The sequence below is a fragment of the Eptatretus burgeri genome, chromosome 1 (assembly GCF_056783735.1).
Source record: "Eptatretus burgeri isolate ZD-2024b chromosome 1, Ebu_testis_v1, whole genome shotgun sequence".
Taxonomy (NCBI): Eukaryota; Metazoa; Chordata; class Myxini; order Myxiniformes; family Myxinidae; genus Eptatretus; species Eptatretus burgeri.
In genome coordinates this window covers 97,561,192-97,578,576 of record NC_140961.1, presented here as the reverse complement: position 1 = coordinate 97,578,576, position 17,385 = coordinate 97,561,192, and the positions used below count along the sequence as shown (strand labels likewise).

Sequence of the window (17,385 nt, the reverse complement as noted above, 5' to 3'; positions counted from 1 at the left end):
TCAAAAAAAGTCAAGATCACGAATCGATGTTGGATGCTGGCTGAGATTGATGAATGTTTCAGAAACATCATCAAAGACGTTCCAAGTCTGCCATGCAGTTTTCTTCCCTTTACCGCGGAAGGCAGACACGACGTCACATCCAGTGAACGCATGGAAGTAAGGGATCCCTCTTGCTTTCTCAGGCCCTATTGCAGAAACTACCTCATGGACTGGAATCCATCGTGCCTTGGCTCCTTGGCCAAAGGCAATCCACATGTTCTCAAGACCTAGCTCCTGTAAAGATGGCAGTACAGATATTGCTATGACTAGTACGTCCGTGTCATTAGCCTTAATGACAATGGACTTGCTACCATCCGTCGTTGCGTCCCTGGCGTGTACAAATAATCGAGTGTCAGCTTCTTCATGACAACATGGAGACACAGCATCCAGTGACTTCCTTGTGTTGCTAATGGCATCTTCTCCTTTTGTGACAATGACTGTGCTTGTCGTCTGTGCTTCACACATCTTTTCCGCAAGGAAGTGAAACAGCTCAGTCTTGTTGCTGTCATCTTGAAGAAAGCTTCTCCAGTTACTTGGGGTCTTACTGGTTCCTGTCACTCTTCTTCTGATTCCTTGCCCCCTTTTCGACCTTGCCTCGGACTTCAGACTTGACTTCTTGTACACATCAAACACTACGTCCACCCTCTCGTACCTGGCACCATAGGATTCCACCTTTGGGATGATGTCTTCTTTCGCATAGTCATCAAATATCTTTGAAGTGTGTGGAGCTAGGGCATTGATAAGTGCTGAGCCATCAATGATGACTGCATCTCCCCTTGGTTCTCTGTCTGGGATGTTCACTTGCACTTCAAGAATTTCAGTCAGCTGTGACTTCAAATTTTTTGAATTTTTTTTTTCTTCAAATTTTTCAAAATTTGGATTTTCAAATGACCAATCGGGCAGATTTGATCAGAAAGCCCTGCAGAACAGAAATGCCAAATTTGATGCTTGTATCATGATTTGCACGATTTTTCTACTATCTACTACACTAAGGGGGCATGGTTGAGCATGTCTGGACTTCTGGTGCATGGTTTGGAAAAGGGAGCCATTTTGTACGAGTGCTCATCATCGAGATTTGCATCAAGTTAGGAATGTATGTGTGGTCTTTGGCGGATAGACTCTGCCGACTGAAGCGACCATACGGATGGAGAGTTCTCTTGGGTTGCCTTGCGCTCTCGGACCATTCGTAGTGAAGCTCTTTGGCCTACGACTTTCAGGGAATTGCCAGACCTGGTCACACCATCGACCTCCAGCTACTGGTCGGTGAGTCTCTTAGGCTTCATGTAAATATGCTTTATTAATGTTAATTTGTAATTTAGTTACTCTTCAGTGAGTTGTCAAAAGGTTGTAACAGGTTGAAAAATACGATCTAAACCATGTGATCTCGGTGGTTGAAGGACATTGTATACAGAATGATGAAATAGTCTGTTTCCATGACGTGCCAAGCCCTGTTAGAGACAAGTGTAAGGACTGATATCAGAGGCTAACTCACGTCAACAAGTTCTGTATGTGTTGCATATCGTGTGTATTGCCTCATAGTAAAGTGTTATGGCTCTGTTTAATATATGTGAACAAGGCTGGTAGTGCTGACATCTAGTCAAGTAATGGACATGATATTTCTTATATAATAATGGCAATCATGTGTAATATTGCTTCACTAAAGATGTGTCGGGTGACGATCGCTGTCGTGACTGATGGTACTTGTACGCACCGGGGATACAGTTTGTTGCGGTTATATTGATTGCCATGGTTCAGACATTCCTCCATGCTAAGGGAAATAACAAATCTTGGTTGATGGATGTGTATGTGTGTGTAGTACAGTAGCCATATCATGACATGCATGTATTGTACAACACATGGAATTAGGGGTTTCTGAGATTGGTGATATAATTTCTTGACTACTTGATGTTACACGTACCGATAAACAGTGTCCCAAACAACATTAGAGTATGTAATGACTTCATGTAACAGGTGTCGTTACATTGTGACCATTTAATTGCAACACTGGCTATTCCAAGTCGATAATTTAATGGATCTCAGTTTTTAGATCCTCGTGGAGGATCTCTAAGTCTTACTCACGTTGTTGTTCTTGTGGACTTTTTTGTTTCACAGCCTACAGTTTTCATCGAAACTTCCTGAAACTTGGTGTGTATATATGTAGAAATACCCTGCGCAGACAGTAACGATCTCAGATTTTGAAAATTCCTCTGAGAAAAAAAAGTTATGACTTCAAAATATATCCGCTAATGGAAATCGCCTAAAAAATTATCTCAAACGAGGCAAGCTTTTTGAATTCTGTTTGCGGGAATCGAACAGGGCATTCATAAGCAGAGATGAATTACCGCACATATGATACATCACTATGACGTCATATCAATTTTTATGACGTCATTCCTATTTTTTGTTTCACAACCCAGAGTTTTCATCGGATCTTCGTGAAACTTGCCATGTATATGCAAAAAGCCCACGCGCAGGCAGTAACCATCTCCGATTTTGGAAATTCTTCCTCGAAAAAAGTTAACGTCATAATATCGCCGCTAAAGGAAATCGCCTATACCATTATCTCCGAAACTAGGCAAGCTGTTTGAATTTTGTTTGCAGGAATCAAGCCGGGCATTAGCACAGATAATTTATCGCAAACCTGATACATCACAATGACGTCATATTCATTTTTATGACGTCATCATTAAGAGGATGAGGATCTTAGCTCATTTGAGCTTGTTTTTTAAACAGATGGTTTTTACAGTCTGATGTGCCATCCAGGTGATACCACTGTTCTCTGTAGATGATTAAGCTGTTGTTGACACTGTATTGGCTCGGTAAACTCGTGGTTATACGCTAGGTTGTGCTGGTTAAGCTGTTGCATTGGATTGTGACTGTAAAGGCCCTGTCACACCTTGACGTTTTAACCAGCGTATGCCGACGTATGAAAAATTTGGCGAATACGCTGGCACACGTCGAATACGTTATGGGAAAGTTTTGTATACGTTAAGAGCACGCTGAAGCACGCTGGCATACGTCGTAGTACGCCGAGCTCGTTGACTAATTTTAAGCATGCTCAAAATTTTTCGACGTATGCCAGCATATGACGCACACGTTCCGCATACGTTGGCCATAAGTTGTAGGCAGGTTATGCGATCGTTGACACACGTCGACACACGTTACTTGTAAGTTACTCATAAGTCGAAACACGTCGAGGTAATGTTTAGCGTACCCGAAACTTATTTCTAACCTATGAGTAACGTGCTTTGAACCTATGTGTAACGTATCTCCAACGCACATTGACGTATTTGACGTCTTCCGGACGACCACAGAACTTACTGAACGTGTTTCTAACTTACAGCTACCGTATAATGGCGTATTGGCAGCGTTTAGGGGAATTGGTATATAAAAATGGGCTTCACAGGAGGAACCCGTCAGTGTTCCAGACTCCATGGTTTAAAAAAAAAAATTTCTTCGGCATGACGGTGATGTTGACACTTCGATTTCTTGTGCGGTTATGATTTAAATCGTTGAGCGGCAGCCTATTAATAGGCTACGCCACGTGATCGTCGGCGATACGCTGCCGTGCTATGCATAAGTTAGACTATCGTTGGGCATAGGTTGTGAACGCTGACAACACGCGAGGCATTCGTTGGTATCAGTTATCGAAACGTTCTGTGAACGTCACCAATACGTTATGCATACGTCCAACTCGTTATGAATACGCCCAAAACTGAATAAAACATCAATAGTTCAGCGTACGCCAGCGTTCTACATACATTTTGATACGTTGCCATACGCTGGCTAAAAGGTCAAGGTGTGACAGGGCCCTAAGCAGAATAGCACAGAGTGTGGTGACCAAGCAGCCGTAAGTGTAATAAACACAGTTGATCTAATTCATCGTCCTCTGTTTCTCTTTAAGTAGACAGCCCACATGTAACTCAGTTGCATTTGTGAATGCAATTTTTTGATCATGAACAAACAATGGTTCATTTATTTCAACAAACTCTGATACCTCTGATATTGTAATTGGTTTCTCAAAGCAGCTCTTGAGCAAGGCCAACCTCTGCATTCCTGTCTGGCACAGGAAGTCCAAAGTGGATAAAATCACAAACTGGTCCAACACGTGGAACATGTCTTTCAATCCGGACAAATCTCACACTCTCACTACGTCTCTTCGAAAGGACCATTTAGAAAACCCCCCCATCCACTTTCTCAACAATCCTCTGGAAGAGGTCCTTTCTTTCAAGCTTCTGGGTCTCACTATCTGCCATGACCTTTCCTGGGAAAGCCACATTTCCAACCTTGCCTCCAAAGTCAGTCGCCGATTGGGAATCCTCTGTCGTGCAAAGCCCTTCCTCGGCCCTCCTGAACTCCTGACCACTTACTTACTTAGCTTTTGTCCATAGCCTGATGGAGTACTGCTCTCCCCTCTGGGCTGGTGCTCCTGCCTCCCACCTTTCTCGGCTTCACGCTGTAGAAAACAGGGCATTTCGGATCATCGGCATCTCCCGCAATGAGGCTGAGTCTTTGGGCCTCTCACTCAATCACCGCAGGTTGGTCGGTGGTCTTTCTGTCTTCTACCATCTCTCCAGCCTTGCCCCCCACCCTGCTCTCTCTGTGATTTGTCCCCACCACATTTCCTCAGGGCGCTCAACGTCAGCTAACAACCCCCTTCTGGTAAAACTACCAAAATCACGAATCACTGCTCACCTTCACTCTTTCATTCCTCTTTTTTCCCGCCTTTGGAATAAACTCCCTCACTCTATTCTTTCCCATTCTTCCCTCCAGGCTTTCAAAACAGCTGTTCACCACCACTTCTTATCATCCCCCATCCAAATCCTCGATCTTTTCTACCCCCGATAATCCACCCAAGCCCACTTCCTTCAATTCCCCTGCTTTCCTTCCGGAAAGTCCCTGTAATGTCCATCTTCTCTTCCCCATGTTCCCCGTCCCATTTCACTCCCTTCCAAAGATCTCCTTATGTGTCTGTTCCCCACTGTTTTGTCCCTCCCTCTCCCGCCCCTCTTGTCTCATGCCCCCTTCTTGTGCGTTGTGTGTTCGCTCTCACACGAGCCTCAAAAAGGTATACAAAAAAAAAATAAATAAGTGTGACAGGTCTGTTGCTCCCAGTGCAATAACGTCATCCTCCAATCTGATGAGAGCCTCATTGAAGACGGCATCATTGCAGATTCTGCCTCTGCACTGTCAAGAAAATGTTTTCTGCCATACTCTGTTTTTCCCCAAGGTTGCATAAGACTTGAGAGACTGCATGTCTGAAGAATAATCACAAAAAGTTGTCACAGTTGAACAGGCACTTGAGCTGCGGCAGCTTCTTCAAGTGTTGCATCCTAATGCCCATCATCTTCCAATGGGGCACGAAGATGGCAAGATTTGCAGAAAGTCTCGCCGACCCTCTCCTCAAAGATCTGGAGATCCTGAAAATTGGTAGAATCTTTGACAGTGAGCAGGTGTAAGTAGAAACTCATAATTGTTAGGGTGGACTGTATCCATCCATCCATTGGGACCGTACTCTGCGCAGAGCGTTGGTGCTGCCTAAGCGGTCTCCTTGGCTATTGGGTACAATCCTGGACAGGTCGCCACTCCGACACAGGACACCAGCAAGCTGGCACTCATTTTGCAGACCGCGGAGGGACGACATGCAAAGTCAACCCCACCTGGTATTAATTCAACAGCAAAGGGGGATTTTAACTCAGGATCCTCGAGTCCCAAGCTCACTACCCTAACCATTAAGCCAACACCAGGCATGTGGACTGTATACACCCTTCGAATGGCACTTTATTACATTTCTGGATGACTGTCGACTTCTTTTCCCCGTTTCCTTCTTTGCCACGACTTTTTAGATGCATTCCACGTATAATATGTGGGGACTTGGCGGTGCAACAGAGTTTTTGCAAAATCTTCTTCTTGGCACAGTGTCAAAAATGCTGCAAGGGTGGTTTGTGGTGGTGTCTCCACTCTTTGTCTGACATTTTCCTCTCTGTGAAGTCGACACGCTGTCCGTTCTCAAGATGAACTGCAAGTTTTACCACAGTTGGATGATGCTCATGAATTTTGGAGCTCAAGATCCTCCATACTGCTTCATTGCTGCTTATATGTTCATCCATCTGACATCTTGCCACTTCATCCATTTCTGCTTTGTCATCATCCAGTCCAAATATGGCCATAATCGCTCCCTTTGTGGACATATTTGCAGATTTTTTGATCGATTTGACAGAATTGCAATATTTCATATTCAAGTGTGTATTTAAAATCCTTGATAAGAGGGGACTGTATGGGATCATGCAGCGATTGTCCACTTCGATTTCTTAGCCTCCACAAATCTTGAGCCGAGCTGTGGGACCGGCATCTTCTGTATTTTGTCATCTGCAGGCAGGATAGCCATCAACTCCTGTTTGAGTTTCTTGAATTAAGTTCTGCGGGAAGTTGTTAGTGCAGGGATTGGCTTTCATGCAGGGAGATGATTGGTTTAGATGACCACATGGTCCATGAATCATGATGCTCTGGACAATGGCAAATCGACTTCTGGGTCAGAGAACTCTGCCTGGACGAGGTCATCAAATTGATCTGGTTTGATTTTTTTTTCTGTCAGCCAGATGAGGTTGTGTGAATGTAGCAGGCCACTTTTTTTGCCACTCAATTATGGAGACATAGCACTGCACTTCACTAAAAAGTTTGCCATCTTTCAAGAGATGCATTATTTTGCTCTGTTTCGGTGGAACACCTCTTGCAAGCAGGTCATGCCGATGTTGTGCTGTTTGACCTTGCAAAAGTTCATCTTTCATCTCTGCCCAGGCAGGATTGCAGGTGAAGGTAATAAAGAGGTCAGGGCTTCCAAACTGTTTGACGCAAGTCATGGCATCCTCAATACGTTCATGCGTGTGCCTTGGTGAGCCAGTGAAATTTGAAGGCAGAAGGACACGCCGGCCAATGTTGCTTGCGTTATTGTCGCAATTTAGTTCATCTCTCAGATGAACGTAGCTTTCTGCACACAATTTCTGTTGATTATGCTGAATGAAGAGTAGTCTCTCACTTTCAATATTAACGTACATGTTGGCGACAAACTGGTGAAATAAATCTTTGCATCACAGAAGGTGGTTGAAATCAGTAGATTGCACCATCATGCAGTAAGCATAGAAATCAGAGGCACTTACTTTCTTTAAAGGGTTTGATCGTCCAGTGGAAGGGTTATGTTGCTGAATCAGAAAGATGTACCCATCTTCTCCCTGGCAGAAGATCAGTGGATACCACCGCTAATGGGCGGTGCCAGTTTGACAGCGATTCCATTTCATGGTGACCAACTGGTGTCTTGTCGGCCATGATAGTTTTGTGATCTGGTGACTCAAGATGCTCCATGGCATACTTGAAGCTTTGCACATAATTGTTTGAGTTGTGCAACATTTCTTGCAGAGCGATGATTTCAATTTTCAGTCCAGGTATTTTGCAGCATCGTTGCTGAGCCTGTTCCTCAGTATCTCCAACAAAGTTAACTTATAGGAATTTTGGAAAGTCATTTGGTAGAGGCTGAAGGGAACCGATTCTTTGGTAGACCTGGCCCTGAACTTTGAACATGGGAATGAAGACAGAAATCCTCACTTCTTGGATGATCCCAAAGTCATTTGAAAGTGCTTGGCATCAGAGATGCTTCCAATCATTAAATAATTCATTAATTGTGAAGGTTCTTGCAATGGTGCAAGTTTTACTTTGCCGCCAGAACAGCGCATTCCAGGTGCTTCCCCTTTCCATTTCTTGGCACCAGTGCTGGCACTCAGTTGCCATGGCTCCAATTGTATTGTTGGGTAAGAGGCATAAGCTCTTATTTGATAATCGCTGAATGCAGCTTTTTCTCCAAGTCAGACCCAGACTAGAATAATATAATTTTCTAACTCTTTGACCATGAAGGTATCGTGTAGTTGTTTCTTGTGGAACGATGCTCTGCGAACGGTGGATGCGGTCATTATCTCGGTGAAATTGTTGCTCTTGCTCAGTCTTGGCTTGATGGTGAGCAGCTTCTCTTCTTTATTTGCTATCAAGGCAGGTTTCCCTTTCATTTGGAGTGTCACTTCGTTGAGGGGCATGACGGAGATCAGCTTGGCTTCATCGTTGGCTATCAAGGGGGAGTTTCCCTTTCTCACAGAGTCTCACTTTGTCACGTGGCCATCTTTATTTTCACCTCAACATTCATTATGTAGACCTAACATGCCATTACGCAAAAGTCAATGACATCATATTGTACAGCGACATCTTTTTTTTTTTTAATCTTGCACATGAGGTGACATACCTCGCAAGGAGGCGACCATGGCAGTGTTACAAGCTGAAACGAAACTGAAATGGGGTCAAAAAAAATTATTCAATTAAAGTCAATGACGTCATATGCAACGATACCTTTTCGAAAATTAGTTTACACTTCACATTTTTATGATTTTACACATTAGGTGATGCAGCTTGCAAGAAACTGCCATGTTTGCTTCCGTGCGAAGTATGTAAAAAAAAAAATATATATGAAAAAATAAAAATAAAGAAAATATGTCGCTGTGTAATGATATGCAGCGATGTCTTGTTTTATTTTTTGCATACCTCGCACCGAAGCAAACATGGGATATCATTTTGCTCGTAACAGTCATTGCAATGCTTCGTGAATTCTGGTGAGCAAAAATCGAGTTATAAGCAACACATCACTGTGTCTGGCAGACAGAAAGTAACCTTACTGTGTCTGACAGACTTTTGAGGTCCCAAATGTGGTGCGGCTTTATGCGGCAGGTTTCTGGGCCACTTGTAACAGTCATTGCAATGCTTTGCCAATTCTGGTGAGCAAAAACGTCGCTGTGTCTAGCGGATAGAAAGGAAGTGCGTTTGAGGTTATAAAATGTGACGTGGCTTTGTGCGGCAGATTTCTGGGCTGCTGCAAAGGTGTGGCCTGGCTAATGAGTTGTGCTTGTGATGCTGGGGGGGGGGGGGAGAGGCCAGGCAATGCTTGTGATGCTGGGAGAGAGGGGGGGTGTCGCCTGTAGAATGAGTAGCACTTGTGACACACAAATTGAGCTTCTGTACGAATAAATGTCAATGTGGGTGTGTGTGTCCTCCATAATTCAAAAACCCTGAAACCTAGAAGCCTGAAACTTTGCATGCATATTAAGGGAACTCCATGGAAGTGCAAGAGTGAAAATTGGGTGTTTGGGTTAATTAAAACACCCCTTTTGAAGATAATTAACAGCCTTATTTAACTACATCCATTATCAGGCAATCCTCAGCCACTTTGCTCTCTGTGGTCTTGAGGCCTATCCTGGGTTACACCTCAATGGGTTCTGAAGCCACCATGTTTTTTTGGCCTGCTCCTCGACTTGGAACAGGTCACAATGATTTCTTACCAATAAAGTTTTCTTTTTCACTTTCCTCACTCATATTATCCAATACCTGTTCATCATGGCTACAAATCGCTGGGTACATTGCAATGATTATAAACACCCAGACACCAGCATCTGGGGCTTCATTTAATTTCCGCACATGCCATAAGCTCCAGAATCTTTTAAACGAAGCCTAATTACAAATTTTAAGCTCAAGCATCAAAATTAGCAACAGTTCCGACCACGAAAAAAGTGTTCCTTTGTCAAATTCGGACATATTTAATATTTTAGGGGTCTCCGGGAGGGTGTGTGTTTAATATGATGAGTAGGGTAAGAATACTGATTCTGGCTCACTTTTCCCCATGTAAATGAATGGGGGATTTTCAGCGATTCCCTTTTTTTTTTCCCTAAAAATAAACCCCCTTTTTATCCCAAGGTATATTTATTTGTCTCCCCTTTTAACTTGGAGGTTGAACCTCATTGAATTGAACACCTGGGGGTTGAACAGCTCACTCATTGAACCTATAAAGATTTGTTCATTCTCAAATTCCTTCAATAGTTTAATTTTCTTTGCACAATAATCCCCATCTAAAATATTGACAAACAAAACATTTGAATCTTTATATTTTTGAAGATACCCCTTTTGTGCCATTACGAAATGATAAACTTCTCTTAATGCTCTTGTTTGACCACCTCCTGAGCCACAGGTTATTTTTTTGTTAAGCCCCGCCCACTTTTCTTTAAGCCCCGCCCACTTTTGCTAAGCCCCGCCCACTTTTCATGAGGTATTTTTCTAAGCCACGCCCACTTTTCCTAAGCCCCGCCCACTTTTGCTAAGCTCCACGCACTTTTCGTGAGGTATTTTTTCTAAGCCATGCCCACTTTTTCTAAGCCCCGCCCACTTTGCTAAGCTCCGCCCACTTTCCATAAGGTATTTTTCTAAGCCACGCCCACTTTTCCTAAGCCCCGCCCACTTTGCTAAGCTCCGCCCACTTTTCATAAGGTGTTTTTTCTAAGCCACGCCCACTTTTCCTTAGCCCCGCCTACTTTTGCTAAGCCCCGCCCACTCTTACATCATTTCCAGTTCATCTCTGACTCACAAAGAAATCACTAGAAAATTACAGGATGTTATGGTTTTGAAAAATTTCCCAATGAAGGCTTGCCTAGGCTTGCCCAGGGAATTTCCAAAGGAAACCACACCCACCAGTCTTTCTCTATAAAAGCTTCAAGCCCAGGCTCCATTTTAAACATTTGTTTTTGCTGGCAATGGTGTGCTGTGTGCTTGCCTGGAACTCTCTGTCTTGTATGGAACTAAACCTTCAAGTTGATGAACTGGATTCAAACCTCTTATCTGTTGAGGTAAGATTTTTATTTTCCTATTTTCAAACTTTGATTGAAGCATACTCATTTAATAATTAAATAACTTAATTAATACATTATTATTTTCTCTCACAGGAAATTGTATCTGAAATACAAAATGAAAATACTGCTTTTGCTACAACTTGGAGCGAAATTGTTGACTTGGTTGAAGACCTTGTGAGCGACCAAGACCTTGAGTGGGATGACTTTGGTGTTCCTTGGAACTCTCTGTCTTGTATGGAACTAAACCTTCAAGTTGATGAACTAGATTCAAACCTCTTATCTGTTGAGGTAAGATTTTTATTTTCCTATTTTCAAACTTTGATTGAAGCATACTCATTTAATAATTAAATAACTTAATTAATACATTATTATTTTCTCTCACAGGAAATTGTGTCTGAAATACGAAATGAAAATACTGCTTTTGCTACAACTTGGGGCGAAATTGTTGGCTTGGTTGAAGACCTTATGAGCGACCAAGACCCACAGAACGAGTTCGTCCTTGATGACCCAACCAAAGAGTTATACCTTGGAGACCAGCAAAATCCTGAAAAAGAGTTTTACAGCAATAGTACTCATTGTGAGTTATCAAGACAATACCCACTGAACAAGTTATACGTTGATGAGCCAGAATACAAGTTTTACCTTGGAGACTCACAAATTTTGAAAAAATCAGTAAATGAGTTCTGCCTTGATGGTTTAAATAACTACCTTGGAGACTCAGGAAAAGGGTTCTGCCAAGATGGTTCTAAATATGGGAACTACCTTGGAGACTCACAAATTTTGAAAAAATCAGTAAATGAGTTCTGCCTTGATGGTTTAAATAACTACCTTGGAGACTTGGAAAGTTGGGGTTATTTTGAAGACTTGAAATGCTACCACTCTTTGGGATTTAAACCTATCAAGAAAGTTCTTACTCCCTCTTTCTATGCCATCAAACCTGAAAGCCTTAAAAGACAGAATTGGAAGAAGAGAATATATATATATATATATATATATATATATATATATATATATATATATATATATATATATATATATATATATATATATATATATATGTGGAAATCTCATTTTGAAAAAGACTGTGTTGGGTGAGGATTGAGTTGGGGTTGAGATTTTGAATGTGAGGGTTTGGGTTGAGATTTTGAATGTGAGGGTTGGGACACACACACACATACACATCAACAAACAAAAGTTAAGACTTGACTATTTAGTTGAGGATTCTGTGTTTGGGGTTCACAGATCTAAGAACGTCCACCCCTTGACACACATTATATACTGTTATACACCTCGGACTTGGCCCTCGAGTGTCCACAACGGTGTATAGTAGGAGGGAGTGAAGCGCCAACCTATTGCTCCCATTGCACACACACACACACACACACACACAAACAAAAGTTAAGCCTTGACTATTCAGTTGAGGATTCTGTGTTTGGGGTTCACAGATCTAAGAACGTCCACCCCTTGACACACATTATATACTTGTACACCTCGGACTTGGCCCTCGAGTGTCCACAAAGGTGTATTATCTGCTTAGTTTTGTCTTTTGTAATTCCTGTGAATAAAATGAACCTAAAATCTCTTCCCCTTCCAAATCATATATTTTATAAGTCCAAGGAACTGTATCTATTACATCAACAATTTTAAAAAGTTATTTCGTCCATCGTTCAGTAAAACCCTTTTCAAAATGAGATTTCCACCGATATATTCTTACGATATCACCAACTTTGAACTTAGGTTTTCTGACATTAATCTCTTTTTCATATTTTAATTTTGTAAATGTTTCTGATGGTTTCATATTTGTTGACGTGTGAATCGTGTCATTATACTTATCCACAATATCCTGAATAAAAGATGACCATTGTTGTGAACCGAGTTGTGTGAATTTTTTATATAGTCTCTCTTTTAAGGTACGATTAAAACGTTCAACAACAACTGCCTTCCCTTCATTAAAGGTACTGTATAATGTAATACTGTTATTTTTTAGAAAATTCATAAATGTCTTGTTATAAAACTCTCTACCCTCATCAGTCCACAATTTTTTAGGTTTTCTCTTACTTTTATTAAATATCTGTTGAAAAGCTAACATAAGAGTATTACCTGTTTTGTTTTTTAAAGGGACAACCCACGCATATCTACTCCTCAAATCAATAACGGTTAAAGCATACTTGTACCCCTTATCATTATTGAGTTCAATCAAATCAGCAGACCAGATATAATCAACTTCCTTGGAATAAACTTTCCTTCTCTGAAACTTTGTGAATATTGGTTTATGTAATTCATCAGCTAATTGCTCTTCAGTCTTAATGGCATCATTAGAGCCTATAAGTTTTTTGAATTTCCAAGTCCAAGTTTCAATTTAGCACTAATCATCTTCTTCACGATGAACCTATCAACTTTTTCTCTCAAGGTTGGATTTTGTATCAGAGACAAATTATACAACATTTCTCTATCGGCTTCATGCTTTTCTTCCAACGTTGTGGTATTCCCATAATCAATATCGTGTCTCATGCACACTTCATCAACTCTATTGATTGGTTTACTCCAGGATTTAGGATTGTCTGCCTCATCTAATCTTTTATCCAAGTTTGTGCCTGGACCACAGAAAGAATACCCTGGAAGATGTAATTCCCCTGGTATTCCAGTAGTTGTAAATTTACTTCCTGATAAAAACTTTTGTATATCTCCTCCGAGTTTGTGTTTGGAGATAAATTGATTTTTTTTTGAACCACACACCGAACATATACCTTTTTGTATAACCCTGTTATTTTACTTTTAATATATGAAATATTTTTAGTATTAGTTTTCTTTTTACATTTGAGACAATAACTCATTTATTTATGAGAAAAATTCCTGCAGAGTGCAAAAACCTTTTTAGTTTCCAACATGCACATTTGAATCTTAATTTTTAAAACATAAAGAATCCTTAGAAATGCCTTCACTCTCTCCTCCATTTATTTAAGAAAAAACTTGAATTAAAATCCATATCTTGTCGATGCTAATAGTCTTGTCGAAAGTATTGCAAATAGACTTGTCAATTCTTTGTTTTCCTCCTCGGTGGGTTGAGTTATTTTCTGTAATACCACCAATCTTTTTTGAATCTCACTGGTTTCCATATTTTGATATTTATTCATTCTCTCTCTTTCCTCCCTCTCTCTCTTCTCCTTTTCCTCCTTCTCTTTCTTCTCCCTCTCTCTCTTCTCTCTTTCCTCCCTCTCTCTATTCTCTCTCTTCTCCTTTTCCTCCTTCTCTTTCTTCTCCCTCTCTCTCTTCTCTCTTTCCTCCCTCTCTCTATTCTCTCTCTTCTCCTTTTCCTCCTTCTCTTTCTTCTCCCTCTCTCTCTTCTCTCTTTCCTCCCTCTCTCTATTCTCTCTTTCCTCCTTCTCTCTCTTCTCCTTTTCCTCCTTCTCTTTCTTCTCCCTCTCCTCCTTCTCCTTTTCCTCCTCTTCCCTCTCTTCTTCAACTCCTTCCTCATCCCTTACTATCCTTGAATCGTTTACACCCCATAGAATATTATACATATATTCATCAGGATTTCTTGTTATTCCTGTATCCAAAATAATTTTTTTTACAACAGGAAACCAATAAAATTTCTTTTGAATTTCTAAAAGAGCCTCACCTTTTCTTAACCTTATAATTTTTTCATTATTTAACATTCTAATTAAATCTAAAGTTGTCGGTTTATCAACATCAGCATAATGCCAATCTTTTATTGAAAATACCTCATTCTTATGTTGTAGAACATATTTATTAAAATACCGAATACCCTTTTCTTGAAGGTATGCTTGGACACAGAAATGATAATTTTCTTGAAGCCTTCTTGCTGTCATTTATGTATTAGAAATATATGTTAGAATAATATTATGGCACGAAACACCTCCCCATCTTCCCATAGTTAAATCATTTTGTATTTCCTTACTTATTATATATAATCCTGTTTTTTCTGTTTTCATGAGATAAACAAGGGCAAAACCATTATTATATTTACCCTTATTAAATTCTTTTTATTTGTTGTTTACTAATCGTGGCTCCACAAAACTCATTCTCGATACCAAGTGCATAATATTCTTCCTTACGAGACTGATTTAATTGTTCCAGGTCTTCGAGGTTAATTTTAAATGACCAATTATACCCTAAATCATTCATATCATACCCCCATTATTCTATTCTCATACAAACGATACGCCCTTCTTTATAAAAATTTATTTTAATTCGAACTGTGAATTCTGTATGACCTGGAGATAATATCAACACTTCTGTATCTTTGGAATACACAGCCGTTTTATTTAAGTATATATATTGTGATAAATCGCTTAATCTCACCAAGTCATTCGCGTCAGTCGGGCTTGGATAATTTTTTAATTTATAAGCATTTTTCATGTTAATATTTTTGTTTATATTATATTTATGTCGTTCAGCCTGTGCCTTTGTATAATAATTTGATAAATCAATATCCAGTTCTTGAGATACACCAAAGATAGAACCATCTTTACCAACATAAGTCATTTATATTAGATTAAAAATAATATCATAAAAATTTTTTATTTTTGTTGAGTTGAAATAACACATATAGACATAATTGACCACAACACTTGGAATTTAATTCTTGGACTTGAAATGTTTGATAAACACCATTCTGTAAGAATTTTATGACTTCAACAGGTGGTGGAAGACCAAAACTATCAAAATAATATTTGTCTTGACTATTAAAAATACAAACCCAATGAGAACCGTTCCCATCATTATCTTCTAAGTTCATAATAATATTCTTTGTATGTTTCGGCACATTTGTTAATTCATCTCTCATACAAATAACCACATTATGAATTTTTAATTTCTTACAATATTTGGCAAGTTGTAAATTTGATGTTGTATTCTTTCCAAATTCTTTCAACCACTCATCAATGCTCATTTATTTATTAGAAAGATATAATCCATTACCTCTTTTCGTTAATTTTACACCTGCTTGTGCTATAGAAGAAAGCATATCTCCAACTAACAATCTCGCTTTATCAGGCAGACCTTCAAGTTTTTCAGCAAAATCTACAATTACACCACTTCCACTAATTTGTTTCTCCAACTCTTTGTTATGTCTTTCCAATTCTTTTTGAGCCTGGAGTTGAGCCTTCCTTTCGTTGGCAGTTTTCACCGCTGTTGAAATACCACCCGTCAAAGCTCCAACCGCACTTAAACCAGCAAATAAAGGAATTAGAAATGGGAGAAATCCTCCACTCGTCTCTCTTATTGAATATTTTTTCAACATTGGTTTTGTCATTTTAATTTTAAGTGAGCCAGTGTCATTCAAGATTTTAACCTGTTCTCTTGTGAGCAAAACATCAATTCTTACTGCTCCTTTTCTCTGAATTGTATTAACGTTAATCGTACAAGGCTTTTGATTTTGAACACAAGATGATAGTTTATGAAGATTGATTTGATTAACATATACCCCAGTTGGTACTTTGCCACTCATTTATTTAACAAAAAATTATGTGAGACTAATCATCACACCATTATCTGTATTAATCTGCAATTCTGTTTCTTTCAAAAGCAAACAATATGTATCAACTTCTTCACTCTCTCCTCTTTCAATGTATAGGGAAGTATCCACTCGATTAGACTTTATAGTTTCCTTTTGAGCGCTCAGGTCAAACGCATAGATTGTATACAAACTTTTAAATGCTGTCATATCCAAAATAGGTTCTTTATTTCCATTACTTTCACACACCTTTTGGTAAGACTTGTATGCTTCAGCAAAATCATTTTTCCCAATTAATTTCCAATCTATCTCGTGGATAAAATGTTCCATCTAGAGAAACGCGAAGTTGTTTCACCTTAGCATTATCACTCAATGCATTATTCTTATCAGTCGCAGTATCACCATCTGGCTTTTTAAAAATCATCCACAGATATCGTGGCTTTCCTTCCAGAACACCCAAATTCCACGTGTAAGTAGTTTGATTGAGTTTAACGTGTTGACATCTTCTTTTGAGGTATGATACACTGAGTGGTTTCTTTGAGTTAAGTCTTCGATTCAACATCTCTTCTGTTTTAAGATTAGGAGTATATTCACTGATATACCAACTCATCTCCTCAATTACAAACTTATTCTGTTCACCAAAAGCACTACCAACACCAAAAAGCAATCTATTTTCATTATCATTCCTTTGTAGTTGAAATCTAATTTTAAGACCATACAGAACTTTATCATAATCACAAAATCCAAATATACCTTTAAGAGGAACTGCCACAGTAAAACTATTTTCTGCTTTTGTATCATCATTATACATTCCTTTCCTTTGAATATATCCAGGGTCTGTGTTTGTTCCCGTTGACATATCAGGAATAAAACCTTCGACATACCCCTTTCCCATTCTATCACTGAATGTATAGAGTGTAAATTTCATCTTTTCAGATACAGCAGAGACATAATCAACCGCTTCAACTTCTTGTGTTCCAATATACAATCGCACACTATCAAACATTTTCCAGAAGAAATCATTTACAAGTGTAGCGTTTGTGTTATTCCCAGCCTTAGTGAATTTAAATTTACACAACAAGAAACTTTCGGAGAGATTCAAATAGGTTTGTTGATTATTTATTTCAAAACTTTTTGTACCATTTGTATTCCAGTCTGTTC

At 39.6% G+C, this 17,385-nt stretch overlaps 1 protein-coding gene and 2 long non-coding RNA genes across 4 annotated transcripts in view; 2 read left to right on the top strand and 1 right to left on the bottom strand.

Moving 5' to 3' along the window:
* LOC147035014 (WD repeat-containing protein 1-B-like) overlaps positions 1-17,385 on the bottom strand; it is a 67,934-nt gene that overhangs the window by 19,530 nt on the left and 31,019 nt on the right. The gene's annotated exons all lie outside the window — the stretch shown is intronic.
* LOC147035015 (uncharacterized) overlaps positions 1-17,385 on the top strand; it is a 92,508-nt gene that overhangs the window by 60,231 nt on the left and 14,892 nt on the right. The window lies entirely within an intron of this gene.
* On the top strand, positions 10,286-11,721 carry LOC147035016 (uncharacterized). Its single transcript, XR_015061035.1, has 2 exons — positions 10,286-11,036; positions 11,133-11,721. It is a non-coding gene; the product is annotated as an uncharacterized LOC147035016 (long non-coding RNA).